Source organism: Hyla sarda, chromosome 1 (assembly GCF_029499605.1).
Source record: "Hyla sarda isolate aHylSar1 chromosome 1, aHylSar1.hap1, whole genome shotgun sequence".
In the NCBI taxonomy this organism is placed as follows: Eukaryota; Metazoa; Chordata; class Amphibia; order Anura; family Hylidae; genus Hyla; species Hyla sarda.
In genome coordinates, this window is record NC_079189.1 from 325,425,625 (window position 1) to 325,435,668 (window position 10,044).

Below are 10,044 nucleotides of genomic sequence, written 5' to 3' on the forward strand. Positions count from 1 at the left end.
ATTTTCTGCTGCAGATTTCAATGTAAACTAAAGGATTAGGCTCAGCTTCCAATCTGCAGTTACAAATCCTGCATCAAATCTGCTCAGGATCCTGTTTGTGTGAACATACCCTTAGGTAGTGATAAGCGGCATTGGCCATATTCAAATTTGCAATATTTCGCGAATGTAGAGACAAATATTTGTCCTATATTTGCGAATTTCGTGTATTCGTTATATTTGCATGTTCGCATATGTGAATATTTGCATATTCGAGGAAGAAAACAGTGAGGGGGTGGGCAACTTTACTATTGGTTGCAAGGGATGGTGTTGATGCCCTCTGACAAGTGTATTTGCATCATTCTAGTTGGCCCACAAGTGAAAAGAAGGAATATGCAAATATTCACATATGCGAATATACGCATATGCGAATATTCACATATGCTAAAATGCGCATCTGCAGAAAAAAAGTGAATATTCGTAATTTTGAATATATATCGAATATATTCACGAATTTGCGAAATTTGCGATAAAAATTTGAAATGTGAATGTGCGTGCAACACTACCCTTAGGGTTCCAATGACAGTTGAATCCTGTTAATAATGTTAAGAGAAAATCATTTGTGTACTTATTTATTGTAAATTTATTTTTATCTGATCCCTTTCTCGAGGTGCCTACTTTCATGAAATTTTGGGAGAGAGAACTTAAAATATTATTTTATAAAAGTAACACTATTTTTGTATATGACATTTGGGTCTCCAGATGTGTCAGGATTAAAGAGAATTTCTACAAGGTTCTTACATAATTGTATAATACCCCCTTAAAGGGGTTATCCACCATAAGGTGATTTTAGTACGTACCTGGCAGACAGTAATGGATATGCTTAGGAAGGATCTGCACTTGTCTTGGGGCTAAATGGCGATGTCATGAGATTACCATAAGACTGTGGCTAGCTTTTTGTGAACTTGTATTTCCTGTTTGACTTATGTTTTTTTGACTACAAATCCCACAATTCCATTTTCCTCCCACCCATTGAAACAGAAGACCTGTGGTTTTCAATCAGGGTGCCTCCAGCTGTTGCATTAGTTGCAGATTGATCCCTCCACCCATTGAAGCAGAAAGGCTCCCTGTCATCAGCTGACTAGTGAGTCAGGTCTCGGCCGCATTGCAAGCTGGAAAAAATCCGAGACAACAGTCATTTTGTATGCTGGTAAAAATAAATATTGGGGTGAAAATCACAGAAGAATTGTGAGAAAACCATCACACACAGGTAAAGACATTATATTATGAACTACACTAACTATACAGCCCCTGTAGCATAGTCAAATAAAAAATAAAAAATCCTGGAATACCCCTTTAACACTGCATCAGTTTTGCCAATCAGTTAGGGTGCATAGGGTGTGTAAGGGGGAGAAATTTAAAAACTGTCTGCTGCCATAATCCGGCAATAAAAACTGATACAGTTAAAAAATGAGCTGACTGAAGTCCCTATCTGACTCCGTATAGCTCATTCAAATGAATGGGATGTGGTGAGGGTCTGCGGGGGATACGACAGCAGCCTTTTTTTTAAATTTCTCCACCAGATCCGGCTGCCGTATTGCATAATCGTAATGAAGATGTAGCCTTGCATTGTCACTATGCAGTAGGATCCTTGGGTTGCATGGTGGCCCTGCCCTAGGATTGCAAAATATTTGTGAGATATTTGAGCTAAGATATCAAAAATATGTAACATTTAAATTCCTTGCTCTCCCAAAAAAGGCTTCTTGAGCATACTCACTGAGGTCTCGTGTCTATCTGAAACAAAAAAAATGCCTTGCTGACTACTGCCAGAATACTATTCTTGAAAATTACTATTTACTGAAAACTACCAAAACCCTTGTCGCAATGACTGTATAAATCTGATCAACTGTATAGATTTGAGTAATTTGTCCATGGGGCATCATACACTCACATTTCCTCTGAATTTAGGAACTATGGATAAAATCATGGAACCAGTATGTGGGCTAGGAGATACGAAACACTAACTCATCTAAGACAGATGTCCTGGCATACCATAGTTGACCCCCTTTCCCCCTATACTCTATATTGCCCTCTTTCCCCTTCTCTTCTGCTTAGAATTACTATTATTATTATTTACAGTAGGTACTGGTAATATGTGGCTCATTATTGTTATATGCAAATTTCACACCCAATTACTTGTAATCTTCTGCTGTTGTGTAATGTTTTTAGTTTTTATTGTATTTTGATGTAATTATTAATTGTAACAGTGCAGCATGTCTTTGGTTAAAGGGGTACTCCCGTAGAAAACTTTTTTTTTTTTAAATCAACTGGTGCCAGAAAGTTAAACAGATTTGTACATTACTTTTATTAAAAAAATCTTAATCCTTCCAATTCATGTTATGGGCTGTATACTACAGAGGAAATGCTTTTCTTTTTGGATTTATCTGATGTCACAACCACAGTGCTCTTTGCTGACCTCTGCTGTCCATTTTAGGAACTGTCCAGAGCAGCATGTTTGCTATGGGGATTTTCTCCTGCTCTGGACAGTTCCAAAAATGGACAGCAGAGGTCAGCAGAGAGCACTGTGGTCATGACATGAGAAATCCAAAAAGAAAATAATTTCTTCTGTAGTCTATAGCCCATAAAAATTACTGGAAGAATTAAGATTTTTTATTAGAAGTAATTTACAAATCTAACCTAGTGATAAGGCAAGAAAGGAGAGGGCACACAAGAGGTGATATCACCTTACTACTGCAGCACGGTATTGGCAACCTGGGTACAAGTCTCCTGCGGGGTGCATATACAAAGGGTGAGGTATCCAAATAATTCAATGAAGAAAGTGTGTATGTACTCACCACTCAACAGAGACAGCTGTTGCATAACTACAACTCCCAGCATGTATGGTCTGTCAGTGCATGCTGGGAGTTGTAGTTTTGCAACAGCTGGATGTTTGCCCCCCCCCCCCATGTGAATGTACATGGTACATTCACACAGGCGCGTTTACAGCAAGTTTTCTGCTGCAAGTTTGAGATTTTCAGCTGCAGCTCAAACTCCCAGCTCAAACTCACTGTAAACTCCTGCCCGTGTGAATGTATCCTAAAAACACTACACTACACAAAATAAAAAGTAATACACTACATATACACATACCCCTAGAAAGTCCCCCCACCCAATAAAAAAAAAAACGTATTGTACGGCAGTGTTTCCAAAACAGAGCCTCCAGCTGTTAAAAAACAACAACTCCCAGTATTGCTGGACAGCCACTGACTGTCCAGGCATGCTGGGAGTTTTGCAACAGCTGGAGACACCCTGTTTGGGAAACACTGCCGTTGGGTATTTTTGTGGCGGATTCAAATCCCCAATTTAGGATTCAAATGCGCATGGTGCTCTCTTGCTTTGGAACCCTGTCGTGTTTGAAGAAAAAAGTTTAGGGCCACATGGGGCCGTACTCGGGGGAAATTGTGCTACAAATTTTGGGGGGCTTTTTCTCCTTTTAACCCTTATGAAAAGGTAAAGTTGGGGTCTACACCAGCATGTTAGTGTAAAAAGAATTTATTTTTACACTAACATGCTGGTGTTGCCCCATACTTTAAATTTTCACAAGCGGTAAAAGGAAAAAAAGACTCCCAAAATTTGTAACACAATTTCTTCTGAATACGGAAATACCCCATATGTGGGTGTAAAATGTTCTGCGGACGCACAACATGGCTCAGGAGTGAGAGAGCAACATGTACATTTGAGGTCTAAATTGGTGATTTGGTGGCTGATTTTACAGCGGTTCTGACATAAACGCAAAACGATAAATACCCATATATGACCACATTTTGGAAACTACACACCTCATGGAACGTAACAAGGGGTATAGTGAGCCTTAACACTCCTCAGGTTTTTGACAAATTTTCGTTGGATGTGAAAATGAAAAAAAAAAACGAAATGCTGGTGTTACCCTACATTTGTAATTTACATAAGGGAGATCAGGAAAAAAGTCCCCCAAAATTTGCAGCCCCATTTCCTCTGAGCAAGAACATACCCCTTATGTGGATGTAAAGTGCTCTTCGGGTGAACTACAATGCTCAGAGGAGAAGGAGCGCCATTGGGATTTTGGAGAGAGAATGTGTCTGAAATTGAAGGCCATGTGTGTTTACAAAGCCTCCATAGTGCAAGAACAGTGGACCCCCACACATGTGACCCCATTTTGGAAACTACACCCCTCACGTAATGTAACTAGGGGTACAGTGAGCATTTACACCCCACAGGTGTAATTTCATTTTTCGTTTGCTCAGCCCACTGTTCCAAAGATCTGTCAAATGCCAGTGGGGTGTAAATGCTCACTGCACCCCTTATTAAATTCTGTGAGGGGTGTAGTTTCCAAAATGGGGTCACATGTGGGAGGGTCCACTGTTCTGGCACCACATGCACATGGCCCCCGACTTCTATTCCAACCAAATTCTCTCACCAAACACTCAATGGCGCTTCTTTTCTGAGCATTGTAGTTTGCCTGCAGTGTACTTTACATCCACAAATGGGGTTACACATTTTGGGAGGCTTTTTCTCCAATTACCCCTTGTGAAAATGAAAAATTTGGGATAACATCAGCATTTTAGTGAAAAAAATCTAATTTTTCATTTTCCTGTCCAACTTTAGCGGATATTTGTCAAACACCTGTGGGGTGTTAAGGCTCATTGTACCCCTTGTTACGTTAGTTAAGGGGTGTAGTTTCCAAAACAATATGCCATGTTTTTTTTTTTTTTTTTGCTGTTCTGGCACCATAGGGATGTATGCCCCTAAATGTGACATGCCCCCCAAAAACCATTTCAGAAGAACTTACTCTCCAAAATCCCATTGTCGCTCCTTTCCTTCTGAGCCTTGTAGTGCACCCACAATGCACTTGACATCCACCTATGAGATATTTCCTTACTCGAGAGAAATTGGGTTAAAAATTTTGGGGGGCTTTTTCTCCTTTTACCCCTTGTAAAATTTCTAAAACTGGGTCTACAAGAACATTAGAGTGTAAAAAATGAAGATTTTGAATTTTCTCCTTCATTTTGCTGCTATTCCTATGAAACACCTAAAGGGTTAACACACTTTTTGAATGTCATTTTGAATACTTTTAGGGGGTCAGTTTTTATAATGGGGTCATTTATGTGGTATTTCTAATGTGAAGACCCTCAAATCCACTTCAAAACTGAACTGGTCCCTGAAAAATTCAGATTTTGAAATTTTTTTAAAAAATTGGAAAATTGCTGCTGAACTTTGAAGCCCTCTGATGTCTTCCAAAAGTAAAAAATGTCAACTTTATGATGCAAATATAAAGTAGACATATTGTATATGTGAATCAATATATAATTTATTCCGAATATCCATTTTCCTTACAAGCAGAAGGTTTCAAAGTTAGAAAAATGCAAAATTTTCTAAATTTTCATGAAAATTGGGGATTTTTCACCAAGAAAGGATGCAAGTAATGACGAAAATTTAAAGTTAAAGTAGAATATGTCACAAAAAAACTATCTCGGAATCAGAATAATCGGTAAAACCTCCCAGAGTTATTAATGTATAAAGTGATAGTGGTCAGAATTGCCAAAAAAGGTCTGCGTCCTTAAGGTGAAAAAGGGCTCAGTCCATAAGGGGTTAATGAAGCGATTTGCGCAATCAAATCGCGGCAATATTCACATTAGTTGGGAATCCATTTTTTTCCTGAAATTCGTAACGATTTTGGATTAGTCAGATTCAATTTGTTCATCCCTAGCCATAATCTGTTCGTATATAGAATGTACTGTGAGGAATTATATATATGCAAATATAAATATATAAAAGAAATATATAAAAAAAATATCAGCTATCTATGGATAATATTATAATGCTCGATGGTAATATCGTATATCGTTGGTAATATTCGTCTGACTTTGAACTGGCCGGGCATATGGAATTGCTGTCAGCAGTGGAGCACCAACTATTGTACCTCCTAGTACAGGTTTGTTATAGAGTTGCATCCCTGGTCTCTGGCTGTATGGGAACCATAGCTTGATTTTGGAGCTATTTAAATATTTTTGCCATTGTTGATTGGTTCTTGGAATCTTCCTTCTCATAGGTTATATCTTTTATTGGTTGTACTGTTGTTCTCAGTGGTTGTACAGCATGTTGCTGACAGGTAATATTAGATATTTATATCTCATGGCATATAGTACTTATGGAGATACGATTTTTATAGATATAGGACAATGAGTAAATTTTCAGCAAATATAGATGCATATAGATGTATATTTTAGCTGGATAATATAGCTCGATAGTATAAAAATGTGGATAGTTCACAGAAAATATCGATGTGATCGATCTCTTATGTATGATGCTACATTATAGCTGTATCTTACCAATACATAATATAATATAATGATGATCAATATGTAATAATAGTAGGAGAAATAGTAAATAAGTACTAGTAGTGGAATACATAATATAATATAATGATGATCAATATAAAATAATAATTTAGAATAATAACATAATACTACCATAAATGTGCTTCCTAGTTAGTGGACAACTTGGAAAAAGCCATTGATTCTTTCAATACATCTATGTGCATATAGATGAGGCATCTGCTTCCAAAAAGGGATAATGTGTTGTTAAAAGCATAATAAATGTACTAATGCAGTGTTATTATATTCAACATTTTAGTTACCACTGGGTACCATCCTTTTACCCATAGTGATACAATTGTGCAATTGGCCGAACCAAAATTTGAACAAAAAAGTTTTCTCATCTCTAATATTTATGCCATTTTTCCATTGTAGTGTTTACCTGAGTCTCTTGTTTAGAATTCATTAGATTATTATGAAAATAAAAAACTTTTCTACAAGGAGGAATGTAAGAAAGGTACTGTATTAGTTTACCATCAGTACTGAAAGTATCAGTTTTTCTTTATGTTAGAAAATAGTTTACTCTTAGAAAGGAAATTAACTCTCTAGAGGGTAGTTAGTACTTATCTGTCAAAAAGTTCAGCTAAATTATTGATGCCCAGATATTTCAAATAACTAAGACTAAATTAGGGATATCTTGTTCTAAGTATTCAAATGAATTAACTTTGTTGGTGAAATTTTTGGAAATAGGGAGTGCAAGGTTTTCTTCATCTTATCCGGAATATGTACTAAAATAGGTACTGAAAGCAGTTAAGAGCTAAGAGGCACAATGGGGTTTATTTACTTATGTGATCCCGACTCTTTTTTCTCGGGTCTTGCGCCCAAATTGTGTTGCACGTTCCATGCAACACAATTTGCGACCAAAGAAAACAAAACCATTCATTTTACAAGAAAAACGGAAAAGGGGCATAACCAATGGAGAAAGGGGGTGTGGTCCAGAAAAAGGGGCATGTCCCCAACAGTTCTGAAAAATTCCAACATATTTACTAAGGTTACCATAGAAAATGTGGTGGATTTGAGCTGGGAAAAACCGACAGATCAGAACAGTTGTAAAAAAAAAAAAAAAAAAAAGCAAAACGTAGGGAAAAATGCAAAATGTAGGGAAACCTTAGTAAATATTGTGGGAAAATACCTGTCGGGAATCAAAACCCACAAAGAAAACTACACTCCACTCTTAGTAAATAAACCCCAATATCTTGATGTAACCATAAAAGTCTGTTCTTCATTGAAAAAACTTAGTAACATTTTTGAGTAACCCATGTTTTCTCATTCCCACTCCTACAGCAAGTTTCATTATAACAGCCTGAGAAGTTCTAGTTTTTTTTTTTTTGCTTTCCCAAATAAATTTGAAGATCACCTTATTTATAGAAAGATTTTTGGCACAAGGATTAAAATGGTCTAAAAAGGAACAAGATTTTAGGTAATATTATCATTATTTTATAACCTGCAAAAAAATATACCGGTCACCCAACAAACCCTATTCAAGTCAATTAAATCTTTGGGATCCGGCAGTGTCAGTTGTGTTTCAATCTATTTGGCGCAAAAAAAAAAGTCAAACATACCCTTAATGGGACGCAGCCTAATGTCAGTCTCAACCTAGCCTATGATCTAAACAATGGAGGTCTATTTACAAGGTTGTCAGGGTCATTACAGTCTCTTTTGTGACAGCTGTTTTTAAAGGGTGCCTTTCTTTGACCATATCAATGAAAAAATCCATATTCTTTATAAAAAGGTAATAAAACAGTGGAAATTGATCAATGGCATTCAATTGCACTGCTCAACAACTATTTTCTGGCAACAATTCTCAACAAACAGACAGTGCTTTTCATGCGGCTATTCCCTCTCGAGCACTGCTATTTTCCACAAGATATGCCTCTCAGTGCTTCCGTTGATATCCGGAAGGTTATTTTTTCTGTCATTGTATCAGGCTAAGGCTTTTCATCGAGTCAATTACAGGTACTACTTGCTCCTGCTAAATAGAAATTGTTTGCCCCAGAGATCCAGGATGACCATCTCAAAGCATTGTAAAAAATCACTGGGGGTTTCTCTCTGGTCATCAGTTTGTTAGCAATCTGGCAACCCTTTTAGGCTTAGTTCTGTTGTCAAGCAATGTTGTCCATTGAGAAGCTTCCTGTATGTATTTACAACCTATCCTTTTATTCAGAGGCTACAATGTGGACCTTTGGCAGGGGTTTTTATGGATCCATGACTAGAGGCCTTAGGCACAGTGTTGTACATGGATTATGTCATAACTAGAGATGAGTGAACCTCTCAAAAGTTTCTGCTGGTTCTCTAAACTTCTGTAAAAAGTAGTCTGACCAGAACCTGAACTTGACTAATAACCCTAAAACTTATATACTGTAAAACACTGTCTGGAAGCACCTTTTGACACTTTTAGATTGTCTAGCAGTCATAACACACTGTAATGAAGTAATGAAATGTAATCTATTAGGTCCAGTACAAAACCAAAAAATCAGTGGTAAGAAAACACAAAAGAAACATGAAAGAGACAATCTGGTTAGTTTCTAGTGTCAACCTTTTCTCTAATCAGTTTTTGATAAATCTCCTCCATGATTTTTACAGAAAATCTTTACTAAAATAATTTTTAGCCCTTGTCAAATTCTGTCAGATTCTTAATATTGACCATTTTCCTTCTTACAGCACATCTTAGAGAATTGCCTTTTCTGGTCACTATTATATCTCATTTACTGACAGGGTATCCAGAAAATTGCTGTTCACGTTCAGTGGTTTTAATGCTATAGGTCATAATAATGACAATTTGTTATGTAAAGTTAACTTTTTAAGTTGGCTACCAATTAAACATATTGGTTCCTTGATATTTTTTGATAAGTTAGTAAATACTTTATATGCAGAGGCAGCAGAAGTGACATTTTTATATTACTTTTAACATAGCTTTTTGTGGAGCAGGAAATGTAAATCACTGTAAGGGATGTTTCTAATAGTAGGTGCTAGTGTTGGAATAAAATCCTCACATGCTCAGTGTTCCCTTTGAACATAATACATATTTATCCCTTAGAGCAAACAGTGGTGTGAAACAAATACAAGTTTTCCAGTTTTAGTGTATAGTTTTACGTTTATTTTCTGAATTATCAATGATGCATGAACTATGCAAACTGACAGGGTAAGTGGTAAGAGACAATTTGATGCATGCTTCTTACGTATTGGTGTCACATAAAACAAGTTTTACCTTTTTTTTTGTTCAAATAAAATATATTAAATTACTACATATTGCTTTGTACTCCAATAGGCAATGTTTTGCTTTTAAAATGTCCAAAAAGTAAAGGTATAATAAATCTTTCCTGTCCTCTACAGAAATGACAATATTTTATAACACTGTTTCCATTTGTTATTTGTTCAGACTTAATCATTTGTAGAAAAGGGTGAAAAGTAAAGTTTGCCGTTATATTGAAGAAAATGTTATTATTTGACTTACCAACTTATTTATTACTTATTCATTTATTATTACTTCTTTAACAGAATAAAGACAATGCATTCCCCATGTATAGTTGTTGTATGAATTTAATAAGCAATACTGAGATAATAATAGGCTTGGTCCCAAAAAAGACTCACCCTGATAACATATTTCTCAGTATAACGACCAAAATAGATTTTTTTTTTTTTCAGATCTATGCCA